This window comes from Gossypium hirsutum, chromosome D10, assembly GCF_007990345.1.
Source record: "Gossypium hirsutum isolate 1008001.06 chromosome D10, Gossypium_hirsutum_v2.1, whole genome shotgun sequence".
Classification (NCBI taxonomy): Eukaryota; Viridiplantae; Streptophyta; class Magnoliopsida; order Malvales; family Malvaceae; genus Gossypium; species Gossypium hirsutum.
This window is the reverse complement of record NC_053446.1, coordinates 14,918,870-14,940,193: the sequence shown is the minus strand read 5'-3', so window position 1 is coordinate 14,940,193 and position 21,324 is coordinate 14,918,870. Positions and strand designations below refer to the sequence as shown.

The following is a 21,324-nucleotide window of genomic DNA, read 5'->3' as shown; positions in this document are numbered from 1 at the left end:
TAATTAAAATTAAAAAACTAAAAAATATATTTTCTTACCATTTGCAATTAAACATCAAAAATGTGCTTGCCATTGAAATGAATTAGCAGAATTGCCATTATAAAAACCAATTAAAAACAAATAAGTTACGAAATATAAAATTAAAACAACAATATCTTTAGAGAAATTATCTTTTAAAAACTGAAAACTAAAACCTTAGAGAATTGAGAGAATTAAAAAAATTGCAATTTTAATGCAAAAGAAAAAAATGACTTGAGTTTATATAATAAATAAACTAGTTGTTTTTTATCCTTGGAAATAAGTTGCTGTTTTTAGCCTATTTCTCTTTTTTTTAAAAAAAAAAATACATATTTCTCTAGTTTAGCTAATATAAATAACTAAATTAATTATAAATATTAAAAAGCTAAAATTTAAATTATTTTTATTTTCGTAACAATTTTCAGAAAAAAATGATTACTATTTTTAAAGGATAAAATTAATATCTCATAATATTTTTAAAGAAAAATATTGTATTATTTTTTAAAATAGATAAACCAAATATGTGTGAGAAAAACCAAAGTTTATCCATTCTGCGTATATGGGAAGATAAGAATAAACAGGACAAAACAAACTCAAAAGGTCAAATCCCAATCTGTCTCAAAACCTGCCACGTCATCACTATATCCATTCCCCCAAGTCCCCGAGCTAACTTAACGACTTTCCTTTCTTCCAATAAAAAATTGCCATGTCACCATGACTTTTATGTTTAAATTACTCAGTCCCCTCCTTTTCTTCACATTGTCAGAGGACAAACCACCGCTTAAAAAAAAAATTCCCCGTTGTCGTAAAAACATGAACCCAAATCAGACGGTGGAGGATGAATCCCATCCGTCCATCACCGCCGCGAGCCGCCGTATCCAGTGTCTGTCCCTTACCTGACCCCGCTTCCACCTTCTCAACCTTCACCCCAACTCAACATGCTAACATGCGCCAAGGCGGCCAATAAACTGGAGGTTGACAAAGTCTCTCTCTCAACCTACATGAGAGGGAAAAACAGGGATATTCAAGAGAAAATCATTGAATTTTTCGAGTCAAGGCCCGATTTACAAACCCCGGTCGGGGTTTCAATGAATGAACATAGGGAGCTTTGTATGAGACAGCTGGTTGCGTTGGTTAGAGAAGCAAAGATCAAGCCTTTTAGATATGTTGTTGATGACCCCGCTAAGTATTTCGCCATTACTGAAGCTATTGGGAGTATTGATGTATCTCTTGGGATCAAACTTGGAGTCCAGTTTAGGTATATTAAAGATTCAATCTTGGTTGCTTTTTGGAGTTTGGGTATTTAAATTTATGAAAGTTATTCATGTTTTAAGTTTTGGAATCTGGGTTTTATGGGGAGTGTGTGTGTGTGTGTGTGTATGTGTGTTTTTTTTTTTTGTAAATGAGGAATTTATTGGTTTTGGATTAATCGTAGTGAGTTGGAATGCTTAAAATTGTGCAGTCTTTGGGGAGGTTCAGTGCTGAACTTAGGAACTGAAAAGCATAGGGATAAATATTTTGATGGAATCGACAATCTGGATTATCCTGGGTGTTTCGCCATGACAGAACTACACCACGGTAAGCTCTCTGTTTCAACCATGACAATCTGGGTTTTCTTGTTATAAATTATGGTGGTGTTTTTTATGTATAAAAAACTAAACCGTGAAATTTATGTGGATTTTGAAAGGCTCAAATGTACAAGGTCTTCAAACCACGGCAACATTTGATCCAGTTACAGATGAATTCATCATTGACACACCAAATGACGGAGCCATCAAATGGTGGATTGGCAATGTTGCTGTTCATGGCAAATTCGCAACGGTTTTCGCTAAACTTATTTTACCAACTCATGACTCCAAAAAAGTTTCCGATATGGGAGTCCATGCTTTCATTGTCCCAATAAGGGATTTAAACACTCTCCAAACACTTCCCGGAATTGAAATCCACGATTGTGGCCATAAAGTTGGTTTGAATGGAGTTGATAATGGAGCACTGCGATTCCGTTCAGTTCGAATCCCCCGAGATAACCTTCTTAATCGATTCGGCGATGTTTCTCAAGATGGAAAATACACTAGTAGTCTCCCTACTATAAACAAACGTTTCGCTGCCATGTTAGGTGAACTTGTAGGTGGGAGGGTCGGCCTTGCATATGCTTCCGTTGGCTTCCTCAAGATTTCGGTCACTATCGCTGTTCGATACTCCTTACTACGCCAGCAATTTGGTCCTCCCGAACAGCCTGAAGTCAGCATTCTTGATTATCAATCACAACAGCACAAGCTCATGCCGATGCTGGCTTCATCTTATGCATTTCATTTTGCTACTCAGTATTTGGTCCAGAAATATTCGGAGATGAAGAAGATGCACGATGAACAACTCGTTGCTGACGTACATGCACTTTCCGCAGGCCTTAAGGCCTACGTGACATCATATACAGCAAAGTCATTGAGTACCTGCAGGGAAGCCTGCGGAGGCCATGGATATGCTGCTGTCAACCGGTTTGGTAGCTTGAGGAACGATCACGATATTTTCCAGACATTTGAAGGAGACAACACAGTACTTATGCAACAGGTTTCAGACACCTTGCTTGAAAACTTAAATGTCTTTTTTCAGTTTTCCTTCATTAGACCTTGAATTTGCTTTTTGATACAACTTAATGAGACTTCTTCTTGGGATCTATCTAGGTAGCTGCTGATCTATTGAAGCAATATAAAGACAAGTTCCAAGGTGGTACTCTTTCTGTTACATGGAACTACTTGCGAGAATCTATGAACACATACTTGTCACAGCCGAATCCTATAATTGCTCGATGGGAAAGCGCTGATCACTTGCGAGACCCTAAATTCCAGTTGGATGCCTTCAGGGTGAGTGTTATCTTTGTTATTGTACATTATCGTTTCATAGTGTAAATTGTAACAATAAGATTTCTACAATTTTGGTTTTTAGTACCGAACCTCGAGACTGCTCCAAAGTGTAGCAGCATGGCTCCGGAAGCACTCGAAAACTCTAGGCACCTTTGGTGCTTGGAATAGGTGCCTGAATCACCTTCTGTTGCTTGCAGAGTCTCATACTGAGTCTGTCATCCTTGCAAAGTTTATCGAAGCTGTGCACAAGTACATCCTTAACTCTAATATTTTCCGCTTACCATGCGCATACTTTCTGAGTTTCTAACTGAGCTTGAAATTGAATTCCAGTTGTCCTGATGCAAGAAGTAGAGCTGCTCTAAAACTCGTTTGCGATCTTTATGCGCTGGACCACATCTGGAACGACATAGGAACTTACCGTAATGTTGATTATGTTGCTCCTAACAAAGCCAAGGTATGGAGTCCAAATCAGAAAGAAGTATAGAGCATATGTCCCAAGTATTGGTGTTTCATTAGTAACTCTGTTTTCCTTTATGCAGGCAATCCACAAGCTCACAGAGTACCTATGTTTTCAAGTGAGAAACATTGCAGGGGAACTTGTCGATGGATTTGATCTTCCGGCATCTGTTACACGAGCCCCGATTGCGATGCAGTCAGAAGCATATGCGCAGTACACGCACCATATTGGGTTCTAATGACTTGCACCCACCCCCCCCCCCCCCAACCCAAAAAAGAAAATATGCAATGTCAATCGCCATCGCCATATGTAAATAAATTTAACCCAAAAAGATACCCAAGTGGTTTCCTTGACTGATAGGATTTTTTTTAGCCTTTTTATCATATTGTTTTCTTTTTTAATATCAGAAATTTTATACTACATCACATTTCATGAAAAAAATTAATGTAAAATATATTTTATTTATGAGAAAATATTTAATAATAATTATTAGTGGAATTATAAAAGAATTGTGTTCAAATTTTGTTAATATAGATTCAATCTTTGAAGATATCATTTTTAAAAACTTGAAAAAGATAAAAACACCATCATAATAAATATAAATTAATTTTTGTTATTATTTAAAAAAATAAATAATTTTTTTACCAATTTAGCTGACATTCACTTTAGAGAAAAGCTATATAATAAGAATAAATATATGACCATTGTGTTCATTAACATGTTAGATTGTTAGTTAGTGCTCCTAATGAAGGATGTTGACTACAAGTAACTGTATATATACCATGATCTCTTTATTTGGTGTTTCATTACGTTCTTTATAAAATTTCATGTTTGTTTTTTTTTTAATGCTAAATACGCCTATAAAATCTTTCAACCAAAATTTTGAAGTCATATTTTGAAAATGTACATTCAATAATTATTTATTGTAATAGAAATAACATTTTAAAATTTATTTAAGAATTACTGATAAGTCTTCGCCAGAATTCTTAATAAAAACCATTTACTTAATTAAAATAATTTTAAAAATAATCTATAAAATGATTTTGATAATTATTGGCATGAATTTATCAATTCATCATCATCGTCGTGATGGTGGTCGTCACCATCTTAAAAATAGTTCAACAATTATAAGGTAAATTTTTTTTTTGTCACGATAATAGTATTGAAAGTATTCAATAATTACTTATTCTAATGGAAAATAAGTTTTTTTTTTAAATTTATCTCAGAACTACCATGGAGTTTCTCGTCTTGAAATCGTAGTTATTTATATATATATATGTTTTGTGTATTTGTTTCTCGAAAAATAATTTTAAAAAAATGTTCTCTCATTTGTTTATGTTTTATTTTGTAAAAAATAATTTGATTAATGAAAATTGGGGCAATTTACCAATAAAAGTCCTTTTTTTCAAAAATTATCGAAATGAGCCCATTATTTAATTATTTACCGGAATGGTCATTTTTCCGCGAAATCGCGTCCACGTCAGCGCGATGTCAGGGTACGCGCCAGGAAATCGCGTCCAAGTCAGCGCGAGTTGCTGACGTGGCAACAAATCGTGCCCTCAAGGACGCGATTTGCTGCCACGTCAGCAACTCGCGTTGACGTGGACGCGATTTCGACCCACGCGTAAACAGTACCCAACGGTCAAAAATTTGACCGTTGCCCCCCCAACGGTAAAAAAAAACTATAAATACCCCCACCCTTTTTTATTTTTCACAAACAAATCCTCTCTCATATTTCCTCTCAATTCTTCTCAATTTCCTTTCAAAATTCTCTCAATTTCCTTCCAAAATTCTCTCAAATCCATATTTAATTTCAATTTCCTCTCATAATGAGGTAAATTTTATTATATTACATTTTACAATTATTATGTAGATTTTTAAAAATAAAAGTAAGCTAAAAATTTATTTAATTAGGTGGAACCATCCGGCAAGTTATGCTCGATTACCATCCTCTCTTGAAGATATACGGCTTCTATTGGACCAACGGTCGGAAGCAGAAGTAAGTATTATTGCAAATAGATATTTCCATACATTCGCTATTCGATTGATATTTAGTATTTCGTATTTAGTATTATGTATATAACTAATATTTCTATCATGTTCATATAGTTTCAATGGACACCATACGAGGATCCGGCAATTCGGCCAGTAATCTCGGAAGAGGTTTTACAAAATCCACAAGCTTGGCACGTGAAAGTCGTGTTGGTCAACTACGCAACCGTGGAGCCGCACCAAACAAATAGAGTGCTACGATAGTTTTGATGTAGACAACCGATTTTGGTGGGTCCTGAGGTGTTTGACGATCAACACAAAGTCAACCTTCGGCAATTGAATACGGATTGGACGAGATACTGGTCTGAGTACATGGAAATATGGGAAGATCGGTATGAATATCTACCTACTCGGGAACCAATCATCGTTCCTGAGTTATCGTGCGTTCCAGAATACATGCCATGGTTTAGGATCCATGGCAAGCCGTATTTACTGACGCCAGAGGAGAGGCAGCGGGAAATACGTATCGAAAGGGTAAGGCGCGAACTTCTAAATCCAAGACGACAAGACGAAGGCAGCCCCTCAACGAGGCCTAGACATTCACCCGGCTCATCATCAGTGGCCATGCAATCACCAGGCCTAACGAGAGCACCGACGCAGTCACCCGACGCAATCACCCAACGAGGCTCCATTTCCTGTTATGCCGAGCGGGCCGCCGATGTATAAGCCAGCGGCACACGAGGGATCGCAAGAAGGGCTGTCGGGGAGCTCTCCTTTTTACCAATCCCCACCAACGTATGGGTTTCAAACACCGTCCCCGTTCCTGATGCAAACACCTCCACATACACTATTCTTTGAAGGTGGATCATCGTCCCAAGTTCGACAACCAGATGCCGAACCAGAAGAACCAGAATCCCCACCGGAGGAACAACAACTGCCGCCGGAAGCTAGAGAAAGGAGGAATCCAGCGCGTAACCATCGACGGCCGCCATGTGACACTGAACCCCACGGGCATAGACATTGATTGCCGTATTTAAATTTATTTGTACAAATATTTTGAATATTTTGATATTATTTTATGTAAAAAAATAGAAATTTTTTGAGTTATTTTGATATTATTTGATGTAATAAAATAGAAGTTTATTTGATGTAATAAAATAAAAAATTTTTCGAGTTATTTTGATATTATTTGATGTAATAAAAATCCTAACCTAATTTAACCCTAAACCCTAACCTAAATTAATTAAAAACCCTAACCCTAACCTAATTTAATTAAAAACCCTAACCCTAACCCTAACCTAATTTAATTAAAAACCCTAAACCCTTAACTTAAAAACCCTAACCTTAACCTAATTTAATTAAAACCCTAACCTTAACCTAATTTAATTAAAAAATCTAACCTAATTTAATTAAAAACCCCAACCCTAACCTAATTTAATTAAAAACCCTAACATAATTTAATTAAAAACCCTAACCTAATTTAATTAAAAACCCTAAACCCTTAACTTGAAAACCATAACCTTAACCTAATTTAATTAAAAACCCTAACCCTAACCTAATTTAATTAAAAAACCCTAAACTAAGTTAATAATGTTACATTCACGTTATGTTAGATTTGGAAAAATGTTTTGACTGGTACTAACAAATAATAATTTTACATAATTTGATAATTTTACTAACCATTAATACAATTTTTTGACTTAATAATTTTACATTCACATAATGTTAGATTTGGAAAAATGTTTTGACTGGTACTAACAAATAATAATTTTACATAATTTGATAATTTTACTAACCATTAATACAATTTTTTGACTTAATAATTTTACATTCACATAATGTTAGATTTAGAAAAATGTTTTGACTGGTACTAACAATTAATAATTTTATATAATTTAATAATTTTACTAACCATTAATACAATTTTTTGACTTAATACAATTTATCAATTAATAATTTCACAAACTTAATTTTTTTACAATTACATTCAACTATTGCGATTAGGGCATGATCGACTTGTATGGCCTGGATTCCTACACCATCCGCACAACTTCGTCTGACTGGCTATTTCTCGGATATCCATATTGTTACGTATTCTAGTCGAGCAAGGTCGACCCTTTGGTTTGCAACGTAATTCTCTATCCGGTAATAGCTTAAAAGGAGCAAGAGATATGGGCGGCCACTTACGTTCATCAGGGACCGGTGGGAAAATGTGTCTCCATACGTTGTACATGTTTTCTAATTTGTACACTTCGTCCACATAACTCATCGAATCCAGACGGAGTTTCTGACAAGCTGTAATAACATGAGCGCATGGATAACGAAGTGCATCAAACATCCCACAGTCACAAGTCCTATTTCGCAAGTGTACACGATATTGCCCGCCAACAACACCTTGGTGCGGTCTGTCAAACTCTGTCACGCGAAACCATAAATTGTCTCGATCGTGACACACTGTGTGCATGGTGTTTGCCCTCGCCTTGGCCTTGTTAATTTCTTGAACTACCTTACTGCACCATACATGGCCTCCCTGCATCTGCCTTGCATAACTTGCTGCTCGCTTTGGAAATAACGCCGCCAAACGAAAATATGTCTCTCGCACAACCGATGTTATCGGTAGATGGCGTGTTCCTTTAAGAACAGAATTTATGCATTCTGCCAGGTTCGACATCATATGACCATATCGTAGGCCGCCATCGTATGCTTGTGCCCACTGTTCGAAACATATGTTACAAAGGTAGTCCACCAATTCTCCTTTTTGGGATCGTAAAATTGCCAACATCTCGTGAAAACGATCTTTATTTATTTTATACCCTGCCAATATAATATCATAGCGAATAATTTATACCACTTCTACCAATAAAACTAATTGAAATTGACAAACAAAATAACATAGATATAGACTAAATACCCATGTTGGTCACTTGTCGTTGTTCGCTTTTAGATGGATATTGCTTGTAGTAGTTCGAAGCAACGTGTCTTAGGCAATATCTATGGTGTGTGCGCAGCCATAAGCTTCCCTCTCGATCAAATGCAGCTAGTATACTGGCGCCCCGATCTGAAATAACACAGATATCAGGTTGGGGGCACACATGCCTCCTTAACCTAGAGAAAAAGAAATCCCAGTCATCAGACGACTCCCCCAGTGTTATTGCAAATGCAATTGGAAGAATTCTCCCACCGCCATCCTGTGCCACTGCAAGCAATAGCCGATGAGTATACCTACTAAACATGAAGGTACCGTCAATTTGTACCAATGGCTTGCAGTATAGAAATGCGTCTCGACATTGCTTAAAGGTCCAAAACAGGCGTTTGAACACTTGGCATCCACGTAGCAATTGGCCGTTGTAGTACGCATGTTCTATTTCAAGGTCTGTGATGGCACCGGGGACGTATCTCTCTAGCACCTAACACCACTGCCATATTTCATTATATGAGGCGTCCCACCCACTATGCATCTTCTCTAACACCTTTTGCTTAGCTATCCAAGCCTTGTGGTAAGAGGGCGTGTACCCTATTTGGCTACGGATATTGGCAATTAACACCGGCACTGAAGTCCTAGGATCTGCTTTTATCGTGGGCAGTATCAAGCTAGCTAACATAGCTGAATCCATTTTGGGATGATCTTGTGAAACACCTACAAAGGGAGTACATTAAATAATGCAACATTGCATAATAAAAGTATTATTCAGATACAGTCAATACTGTACCTGCAGCACATGTATATGGACCTTTGTACTTTTTTATCTCCCACAACCCTGTCCTTTTCCTTAACGAGGCGTAGATTTTCCATGAACATGTGCCGTCTTGCACCGCACACTTCGCCTCAAACTTATTAGATTTTGATTTAACGACGTGGTAGTTAACACCGTTTTTGATGCTATGTTGTTTCAAAGCACCAATAAAACTATTCTTGTTGGTAAACTGATTACCAACTTCAAGTTCACCGAAATCTACCCCCGAACTTGTACGATCACGCAACCGGTGTGGTAGATCTGGAAACTCTAACGCATCATCTGCAGACAGATCGACATTATGCATTTGGGCTGGAGGTGAGTATGCTCTAAATCGTGGATTTTTTTCCTCATCTGAACTCCTGTCAACATTTTCAGCTTCTGTTGGAATAGGCTCCGGTTTAGAAAATAAGCCAACTTCTGCACCATCCAGCCTGGGCTCTCGAGGTGGATCCACATCGGAGTCATCTTCTAACCCACAATCATCTGTAGTGTACGAGGTCCCCTCACCGGTTGACGTCGTAGGGAGTACATCATCCTTTCTTCTGCGCATTTGATAACATCCCCAATTGGATGTAAATTGCCACCCGCTAGAACTTGATGCCGTTCCCCAGTACATATTTCCAGCATCAAACATCGAGCCACCGACGTACATGTCCCATCCACCGACAGAGTGTCTTGCAGGGGATGTGCATTCGACACCGCTACCGAACATGGGCTGTTCCTTATTTTGTAACCCGCTGACCGAGTGTCGACCAGGGGTAGTGTATACATCTCGAACACCGATCGCTGGTACATCAGTTGGCGATGTAAATTGTACATATAACTCAATATAAGGTGCTCCACTAGTAAGATGAGTCTGCACCATTGCCTCAAAGCTATGAGCATCTTTTATGTCGAACGAGTCATATGTCACCGGATTAACAGAAGAACAAAATCGATACGTGATAGACAGAACTTTCATTGGCGTCATTCCAAAAATTTTACGCCTAATCCTTTTACGAAATTCTGTTAAATCTATGTTCTCATTAAAAACCAGTCGCACCGTATTCTCCGACAAAAAAACAACACCATTCTCGGTGTGACAAACCTCACCATCGTAGTAAATAATAGCATTAATACGTTCACTCATATTTGAAACTCTAACCTTCTTAGCCTCTCTAAATTGTTTCTGCTGTGACTTATACATTCTGAGAACATTTTCTGCCTAATTTATAGCTTCAGCCCAAACATGCTACTGTAGCAAAAGCACGTCCACGAGGGCGCGATTTCACAAATTCTTCTCAAATAGCATCTTGCTAGAAGCGATTTTATATTATTTGCTCAGAAACGTCAAAAAAAATATTTCTTACATGACCTACTGTAGCAAAAGCGCGCTGACGATGCCGCGATTTCACAAATTCTTCTCAAATAGCATCTTAGAAGCGATTTTATACTATTTGCTCAGAAACGTCAAAAAAATGATTATTTCTTCCGTGACCTACTGTAGCAAAAGCACGTCCACGAGGGCGCGATTTCACAAATTCTTCTCAAATAGCATCATGCTAGAAGTGATTTTATACTATTTTATCAGAAACTTCAACTCGAGATTATTTCTTCCAGGACCTAAAAACCCTTAAAAGCCTGAACCCTAAACCCTAAAAGCCAAAAAAACCTAACGTGGGAAAAACCGCGAAATCGCGTCCACGTCAGCGCGATGTCAGGGTACGCGCCAAGAAATCGCGTCCACGTCAGCGTGAGTTGCTGACATGGACGCGATTTCTTGGCGCGTACCCTGACATCGCGCTGACGTGGACATGATTTCGCGGAAAAAGGACCATTCCGGTAAATAATTAAATAATAAGCCCATTTCGGTAATTTTTGAAAAAAAAGGCTTTTATTGGTAAATTGCCCTGAAAATTGACTCAAAAAATAAGTTTCTTTTTTGGAAAATGATTTTTGCCATAAGCGCAAGTCATTTTACTACCTAAATTTTTATATAAAATTTAGATTAATTACACTTAAGGTCATTAAATTATTAATAATGTTACATTTTTATCTTTCAATTTTAAAAAATTATAAAATAGTTATTGAATCATTTGAAAATTTTCATTTATTAAAGAATTAACCTAGAAAAGTCTGCTAGCTATTATGTTTCTGTTACACAGATAGTTAAGTTGTAGTTAAGAGTTAGTAAGGTCAATTAGTTAGTTATGTTGGTTAACTATTATAATTGTTTTCTATTTCAGCTGATAGACAATTGAGGGTTAGTTAGGAGAGTTGTTGGTACTGATTTCTCAGCTTACCTATTAGCTTTATCTTATACAAAGAGCAGACTCAATCCTTATTGGATGGATTATTAGAGTATTCATCAATAAAATGAGTTGACCCTTTTATTTTTTGATTGTTCTGACATCATTTAAGTCAAATGTTTTTATTAAAGTCATTAGAATATTAAATATTTTTTTTGGTAACCTATACACAAGGTTACTCTAAAATATAATTTTTCCTATTTTGGTCACTCTAAATTTTTCTTAATTTAGTTACTCCAGATAAAATAATTGTTCAAACTAGCCACTCCTGTTAAAATCTTTTATTTTCTGCTTATGAATTGCTGACGTGGCACATTAACCAATTAAGTGATGACACATCATAATTTTTTGTTGACTTTTGACTAATGTTTAGGAACCTCTCTAGAATTAACTCAAAATATATTATTTTTTAATTAAATTAATAACATAAAATTAAAATATAAACTGAAAATTTTAACTCTTAAATAATCATCATCTTCATCACATTTCTAACAACGAATATATCATCATTTGATAAAAATCAAGGGGATTAAATTTCATACTCACTAGGAGATTAAAACCTTTTGATGTTGAGTGACCAAAACGTAAGCTTATTAATAGTTTAATGATCTTGGATGGAGTTTACTCATAAAAATTATATAAAAATTAACTAAAATAAAGCCAAATTTTATTATAATAAACTTTTTTAGTTTTTAAAAATATTAAAATATTAATCTCAAATATTATAATTTTAGTACTATTAAACATACATAAGTATATTAATAATGTAATAAAATTATTAGTATAGTTTATTATTTTAATAAAATTATTTACTATTAAAATTGTATTTTAATAATAAAATTTAAAATTATTAAGTAATATTCTTAATATTTTATTTTAAAAATTATATTAATATTTTAATAATAAATATATATTACAATTTATAAATATTTAGTAACAAATGCTTTATTATATAAAATATAGATATTTTTAATAAATATGGGTATCTTTTAAAACCCTATTTAGCTTCATTTGTCCCTTTCACCTCAATGTCTCACTATTCACTCTATATACATAAATACATATGTATGTACACGTCATGGGGCTAGACCTTTCATCTCGTAATCAGTGTAGCGTTAAGCGGTTTTTTCAATTCAAATATGGCTAAGTCAGTTTAACACTTGCAAAGTGAGAATTCTCGCATAATTTTTCTAAGGCACAAAATCATAAAGCGAAAGCAACTCAAAGACAAAAGAAAGCTCGAAAGGACATAATAGCCACAGAAACGCAAAGTAGACAAGGTGTTTGAGTAAATGCTCTCAATTAGTGTTCGCTACTAAAGAATGAAATATAATGGATGGTTATAAATGAGAAGGAGGCCCTCTATTTATAGTTGAGCTCCCCCAAATCCAATAGTACAACTTGTAACACCCTGAATAATTTAATTCTGTTTTTGTGGTGTAAGGCCCAATATTTGCCCGGCCTTTAATAAAAATATATATCAAATCAAAATAAAAATAAACATAAAAATTTTTATGTCCATTAACCTTGCCCAAACGTAAACCCAAATTCAACCCAGACCCAACCTAAATTTCTAAAACCCTAGCCCAATGACGAAGCGGCCCAACAAGAAAAATCAGAAACGAAAAACCCTAGGAGATCCCAGCACCGCAGCAACCAGCAGTAGCCCCAACTCCTCCACACGTGACGAGCCTCCGTACGTATGCGCTTCCGCCCCCGTATGTGCCACGTCCCCGACCCCATACGCCGTACCTGCTAATAGAGCCAAACAACGCAACAGACAGAACGAAAAAGAAAGAAACGAAATAGCAGAGAGGATTTTGTATTTTTTCTTTTTATTTTATATTTTGTATTTTCGGCTATATAAAGCCAAATACAACATTGTAAAAGAGATTCGATTTTGAAAAAAAATCAATAAAAAAGAAAAGAGCATATAGCAGAAATTTGAAGGTGATTTCATGATTTTTTTTATTTCTTTTGTTTTCCTTTCTTTTTTCATGGTTTTATGTGCTAAAACGAAAGAAAAGATGAATAAAAGGAGAATACACTTACTTGGTGGCCGACTTGCCTTCTACTCCATTGCAATCGGAGGCAGAAGGAGGTTAAAGGCATGAAACGGCGCAGCAACGAGAGGAGACTGCTTAGGTTTTTGTTTCAAATGGCAGATCAGGTTTAGTTTAAGGTTTTTTTTTTACTTTTTATGCTGATTTTTGAAACGACGCCGTTTGAAGTTTGCATCAGTAGCTTCCAAATGGTACCGTTTTTGGTGGCCATGACCCGCGCTTGAACCTGACCCGGATGAGACCAGATTAGCGCGTTTTTGGATCGAAGGGAAATTTGCGCAATGAGCTCCTCCCATTTTTTTATCGTTCTAATGCAGTTTTTTTTTCTTTGATTTTTTTAATTTCTTACCTCGCATTTGATTCTATTCTCAATTAGATCCACAATTAAACGTCGTCATTTTCGTTGATAAGATTTAAATTCCCCGATTTGTGTGGTTATTTGCTGTTTTAGTCCCTCGGTGTTGAATCAATTGAAAATTTAGTTCGAGTTTGTTTTTTCCTTTTAATTTTGGTTACAAATTTAGTTTAGTTTTTTTTAGTACATAATTTCAAATATAATTAGATTTATTTTGACATATTTATTTCTAAAAAATATAATATTATTTTAATATTTAAATTTGATATTGTTTTAAAATTTATTATTAGTGTAATTTTAAAATATAATGTGCTATTATTTTAAATTGTTAATTAATATTATTTAAATTTATTATACATTGATGTTTTAAATCCATCAGGTATTTTGTTTTAAATATAATATTATTATTTATTTCATTATTTTATGTATTTTATTGGAGTTTATTGTAAGTTGAACAAAATTTTGATATTCTATTTTATTTTCTCTTTTTATATATATTACTATAGGGTGCATCTTTACATAATAATATTTGTTATATACTATTATTCATATAAGTATGTAGCTTATTAAAATATTTTTAGTATGTATTAATGTTTTGATTTTATATGATAATTAATTTTAAGTGTTTTTAATATATTTACATATGTCTTTCAAATCAATTTTATTTATATGTAATTAATTCCTTTTAAAATTTGGTAATATATTTTACTTACTTTTTTATATATTAGTATGTATGTATCATTATTATTTTTATATGTATTATCATGTTTAATTAATAAATATTGCTTACTTTAAACCTATTCCTAATTTGTTCCAAATATTAACTATTTAATATCTTTTTGAGTTTATTTTGAAGTCATGTATGTAATTTATCCTCGAATTTTTGTATAATGGATATATTGATTACAAATTTTTTCCTTTTCATTGTTTTGAGGTATGTTTTTAGGAGATTGATTATCAATTTATTTGATGCTTAATTATTAATATTGGTGTTTGTATAATCTTAAAATTATTATTGCTATTTGTATTCACCTATCTTGCCTGTTACTTCTTAGTGTAGGTTTGGGTTACTATTTATCTCTTACATTATGTATTGCTATTCAATCATGCTTCTTTTGTAAAAAAAAATTGTATTTTATTAAAGCACTACAATCCTTTTATTTCATAATTTTCGAAAAAAGCTTGGTGTTCATAGTTATTGAAAGAATTGTGCCCTAACTTACTGAGCTTCAATTCTTCTCGATGAATTTGAATAGCCAAGTATTTATTTTGTTAAAACATACAATTTTAAAACGAAGCTTTTGAGACTTCAAAATGTTCGATCCTAACTTACTGGATATGTCATTTTGTTATCTAGATTTTAAAATAAAGGCAATGTTTGATGTTTAGGAACTGTGAGAAATTGAACCCTAACTTACAGGATTCTGATTTCTCGTTTGACTTAAATGACCAAATAGCCTTTTCAAAATACATGAATTTTAAAATTTACAAATTAAAAATACATACTTAATTTTGGCGATTGAATTGTTGCACCCTAACTCATTGAGTGTGGCAATTTATTTCTTCGAGATGAGTGCGTCTTATTATTCAATTTGGTTTATTCAAATTTAAACTTTAAATGATCGTATTTTAAAATCTTTTCAAAATTTCGACCCTATGACATTAAACAATCAATTTGGTACCAATTTTGGGCATTACGAGGGTGCTAACCCTTCCTCGTGCGTAACCGACTCCCAATCTTGTTTTCTCAAATTTTGCAGACCAAAATCATTTTTAATGGTGAACTGATCACACCTCAATAAAAGATCGGTGGCGACTCCCATTTTCATTTTCAAAGTCGATCCCTATCGTTTTTTTAATTCAAAAAGGTGGTTTCGACAGCTTGGCAACTCCACTGGGGAATTGGAGGGTCAAGCCGTAAAATTGATTGTTTTATGTCTTATTATTGAAAATTGAAAATCATATTTGAAAAATTACGATCCTCTCTTTGCATTTGTTTGTATGATTACTGTAAATTGAGTTTTATATATTGGCATCATATTGCATAAAGACTGTTTAGTCTTACCCTTTTAAGTGGCAGTGAGAAGCTACTCCTTCGTGAGGTTTTCACCTCCGTGTAGGATAGTGGATCACTTTCGGAATACATCTGTACCTATGTCTTCGTGAGATTTTCATCTCCGTGCAACCATAGGGAAATGTATTCCCCTGAACCGAACTTGGTCTGTATCAGCCTATAATGGGTGAAGATCGAGGAATCTGCTGGTTCGGGTACCTTAACTTTAGAGCCAAACCGCATATAGAAGACCTTAGGAACCCATCCTAGGTAGAGCCACTCCAAACCCCTAGTGGTCACTTGACTAGGTACTTTTGTTTTCCTTGTTTGCTTCTGTTTTGTACTAACCTATCTTGTTTTGATTTGATTATGATTGTATTGCATTTGCATCTTAGGAAAGAGATATTGATTCTAATCCAATTGATAAATTAGAAATCTTGTCATGGAATACGAATTCCTTGATAAAGCGAAAAACAATACGACTGCCTAAATATATTCTGAGAAACACAAGAAGGGCAATGGAAGAGTTCGTGACCTTGCTTCGTGGCCTGAGAATTCAAGGCGATTGTATAAGAGCCTTCGATGTTCCAACTCTCTTAAAGAAGCTGACGAGCCTTATGAAGATGGGCAGATGATGGATCGCGACCAAGATCAAGAAAAGGAGCTAGCAGTGGCATCTATCGGCGAGATTATTTTAAGCATGCAGGTGAAGAAAAAGATCGATGTTGTCTCTTGGAATATAAGCGAGAGGCCATACATGCATCTGCTTTATGTAAAGGAATTTGCTTTCTAATAAAGTTTTATAAATGTAATTAAATCAGAATTAACATCTCTTTAGGCATTCATTTCATGCATTTGCATTACATGACATCACATGCATAAATCCATTAAAAGAGTTTAATTGAGTAAATTCCTTTCAGCTAATCTGGAAAACCAACCAACCTAACACCCTTACGGTATCCAAGCAAAGACTAGAGAAATGGAAAAAAAGGTTGGAAAAATTAGAGCGAATGTAGATACAGATGCTGGAGCAATTGACCGAATTTCAACAGGAGATGAGAGATTAGATGCTAGAATTACAGAGAACCATGATGAGCCAGTTCAACCGATTGCTAGCTGGAGAAAAAAGGAAAGACCCAGTGGTCCACTTTGGGGTTAATACTGAGGATCTTGCCTATTCCCTAGATTGTACTCTGATAAGTGCACAGATCCAGCTAGATGAGCGTTCACACGGGGCACTCTTTAATATTATATCCGAACATTATCAGACTGGTACATCGACACCAGTGAATTGTTTGACAGGCCTAGGATATAATTTGAGGAAAAATTTTCCTATTGCTCTTGATAACCCAGCAGAAACAAAACAGTCGAGGGTGGAGTATCCAGATACTACAAAGGCCCCAAGGAGGAAGAGGAATAAGGAGGATAATAGAAGGTCAGTCCCAAAGAAAAATGAGAATGAAGTGAACCATGTGAGTACATACAACAAGTCAATTACAGCGAACCAACCAAGGAAGGTGGTTGCTAATCAACAAGGCTCACTGAGACAAGAATCTGGAGTGAAACCAGGTACTGAGAAGCTCCAGTTCACACCAACTCCGATGTCATACAAAGAGCTCTATCAAAGCCTATTTAATGCACGTGTGGTGTCTCCCTTGTACTTAAAACCCATACAACCTCTGTATCCCAAATGGTATGACGCGAACGCACAATGCGAATACCATGCAGGAATTACAGGGGATTCAATAGAGAATTGCACTGCCTTCAAGAAACTGGTTGAAAGACTCATTAACATGGGTGTTGTCAGATTTGATGACTCGTCTAGCGCAGAAAATCCACTACTTAATCATACTAATAATGGGGTAGACGTAAGGGCAGGAATGAGGATTAGTTATTTCTGATTCAAGAGGAAACCATGGAAAGACAAGGAACCGTTGTGAGTTCCATCACGAGAGGGGTATGAGACGCAGGAGAGTGTGAAATTCAAGGCCTTGGGCATGATGGACGACAAGGAGATGAAGCTTTGTGAGAAAATTAAATAGGAGAAAAACATAGGCACAGGGTTGGGAAGTGTTCACATCAATGACATATTTGAAGACACAAATGAAAAGGGACCTTGTTAGATATCTGCCCTTATAAATCTGAAGTGTTCTAAGCAATTAGACTGCAAAAGAAATCCCTGTAGTTTTTAGAGCTTATTTAGAGTAATGTTCAGAATATTTTGTTGTTTTTAGCCTAGAAATGATAGAAATTCCATTGTGAAATAGGCTCGTGTCTGAACGTTGTTATTTTAATGAAATACATCTTTGCAATTATTGCTGAGCCAATATGTTCATTCTTTACAAATAATTCCAGATTCTTTCATTCTTTTGAATTTTCTTCCAAATTATCATTCATTCATTCATAATCATATGGTACAAATAATTATTCATGAATTTATACATTCTTTTGTATATTATTCGGTACTTATTATGGGTCCCCAGATATCAATTACGTTAATGACTCTGCTACAGACCTAGATTTTCTTTTTGAGCGAGGTATGTGTTCAGAGGGATCTCGTGACTTTGAAAATGAAAGAGATTGTCGCTTATCGCCATACTTGTTGACGATGGTAGAACAAGAGGATGGACAGATCCTACCTCATGAGGAACCATTAGAAATTGTGAGATGGATGAAGATTGGAATTGACATGAACACAAAGATGAAGTGAGACCTCATTAAGTTATTCTTTGTATGGTCATACAAGGATACGCCCGAGCTAACAGCTGATAATGAAATCTGCACAGCAGCGCGATGTCAGAAATTTGCAGTATGAACGATGTAATTTTTCGCCGAGATAATGCCTCTCTCGTTGACTCAGCATAGCTTTGCCCATTTGAAGTCAAGTTTCCATCCCTTCAAGATGTTGATTGGATTTTACTTTGATTAAAGAGCAATATCCAAAGTTTTCTGTCGTAGTTGCGCCCCAAAAGGCTCTATGAAAGAAATCTGATACCAAAGAAGGTTTTTTGCATACAAGATAAAACTAGAGGATCTTATGTGAGAGGCTTTATCAAGAAAAATATTGGTTCTGGTCAAAAGGGATAACAAGAACTTGCCTAATCATATGAGTTCAGATCCAATTAAAAAAATCAAATCAAAAACAAAAAGGAGAAAAATCAAAATCAAAATAAAAATCAAAATCAAAATCAAAATAAAAAATAAAAGAAAGAAGAAGAAAAAGAAAAAAGAAAAAGAAGAGGCCAAGGCGAAAACCCGCGAAGGGTGCTTTGTGGCCAAATGTGGGTTTGAGTTGAAAACCTGAAAAGGGTGACTCAAATTTTGAGCAAAATGGGGCATGGACATCACCATTATCGAAGACTTCTAATGGGCATTGCTTCATTTTTGAGATCATTAGAGGCTGCCTCATACGCCAATGTCATCATATGCTTATATAGAATTCTAGAGAAGATGGTATTGGAAAATGTATTGAACTTGAACAATAGCATGATAGCTGAGGTCTGAAATCAATTCAGAAGTAGACACCACGTTTCGTCACTGAATTGCCTAGAGATAAACAAGAGCTGGCATAGGAAATTACCGTTTGCCCTCATTGCTTGTCGAACATCTGTACTGGGGTAACACCTCTCTTTGGTTAACAGGATTGTGGTAGTTTTACCTATTGAAATCCCCTCTCTCCGGGTATTAGTTGAGCTAGAGTTGGATGAGGCAGAATGGATCCCATCGCGATGTGATCAATTGAACCTAGGAAAAGGGTTAAAAGCTATTCATCAGGGTCGGGTATACCAGAAACAAATGATACGAGCCCATAATAAACAGAGTCGTCTCAGAGAATTCCACGAGAGGACTGAATGTTGAAAAAGATCCTTCCTCAACGAAAGGATTCTAGAGGGAAATGAATGCCAAACCAGGAATGTCCCTATGTTGTAAAGAAGACCTTTTTCAGAGGAGCACTGATCCTGAGTGAGATTGTTAATCCTATAAAATCGGATCCAGTCAAGAAATACTTTGTTTAAAGAAGAAGAAAGAACCAATGTGAAAATCCGCAAAGGGCACTTGGAGTAAAAAAATAGAAAAAGGAAAAAGGAAATCGAGAGGCCAAAACGAAAACCCGCGAAGGGCGCTTTGAGACCAAATGGGATTTGAGTTGAAAACTCGAAAAGGGCGACTCAAATATTGATCAGAATGGGGCATGTGGTGATCTAAGCAATTCAAATTTTGATCAGATTGGGACATGTGGTGATCTTGTTATACTTGAATCAACAGGAAATGGTAGGCGATATCCTGAAGCATCGACAAAGCACTGTAGATCTTCTAAACACATGTCAAACTCAGAATGGTCTTCAGAAAGTTTGTACAGAGAAGTTCAAGCTGCGATATCTGGGGCACCCAATTCTCATATTATTTATATTGAATTTGTTGTTCTTGAAATACTTTTTTCTTTTCTAAGATATATTCCCAATCAATTTCTTTATTATCATTCTTTACTATTTTTGATAATTTACTCATTTTGAGCTATGCTTAGAACCCACTTTATTTTTATCCATTGTTATGACCCTTTTTTTGCGAGCATGTTGTATTGGAATAATGATCAATGGACTAATAAAAATTTCACAAAAGAAGTTTTGCATATTACTCTGAAAAGTTTTTAAATAATATAGGAACCTGAAACAGGACTATTGTTTAGAACGCACCAAATTTAAAGGTTAGAAATTTGAGATGGAAGAGTCTAAATTTGGACTTTCTTTTTGGATTTTGTTGTCAAATGCAATGATTGAACAAAATGATAAGATAACGGGTTAATGAAAAAGCTTAAATAAACAAGCAAACAATAATCATCAGGCAAGAGGAAGAGGTTAACTCGGAGAAGAGAGCCTTCATCTGCGCATAAGTCTTTAGTACGACACCTTAGGAATGGTGTAAGGAACTAGAACGATTTAGATCATGTATCCTTGAATTGTGACATAAGGATTGAGGAAAAGCCACATATTTCTACACTTTGATTATGGTGGGAGAATGATGGTACAAATTTTGGGCCCCAATGGATTAAACTTTAAGGTTTACAGTGGGGGGCAACCTGGCTAAATGTTTCTTCAGAAAAGCAAGTCAAGCGAGAAGGCGTCGTAGCATGTCAGTGTTAAAGCCTTAATAAACTTTGAGTAATAACAACCTAAGCGGGATCATTCTCGAAAAAATAAAATTCTACATTAATGCAAACACCATTCACATATGCCTAGTTAGGAGCATTTGATTAATTTTGATCATGCCATCCTAATCATTAGGCATAATTAGGTTCATTATACATGTCTTATCCTATTGAAGTTGTAGTGGGGCAGATCGAAGATGGAAAATCTTATCTCTCTGAGGTTGCAGTGGGGCAGATTGAAGTCGATAATCCTATCTCCCTGAAGTTGTAGCGGAGCGGATTAAAGTAATAGATCTTATCTCTCTAAAGTTACAGTAGAGTGGATCGCATCAGGTCTTATCTCCCTGAGGTTGT

General features: G+C 35.4%; 1 pseudogene; it reads left to right on the top strand.

The window, feature by feature from the left end:
• Window positions 1-785: 785 nt before the first annotated feature.
• LOC107915340 (acyl-coenzyme A oxidase, peroxisomal-like) lies at window positions 786-3,742 on the top strand (annotated as a pseudogene).
• Window positions 3,743-21,324: the final 17,582 nt, after the last annotated feature.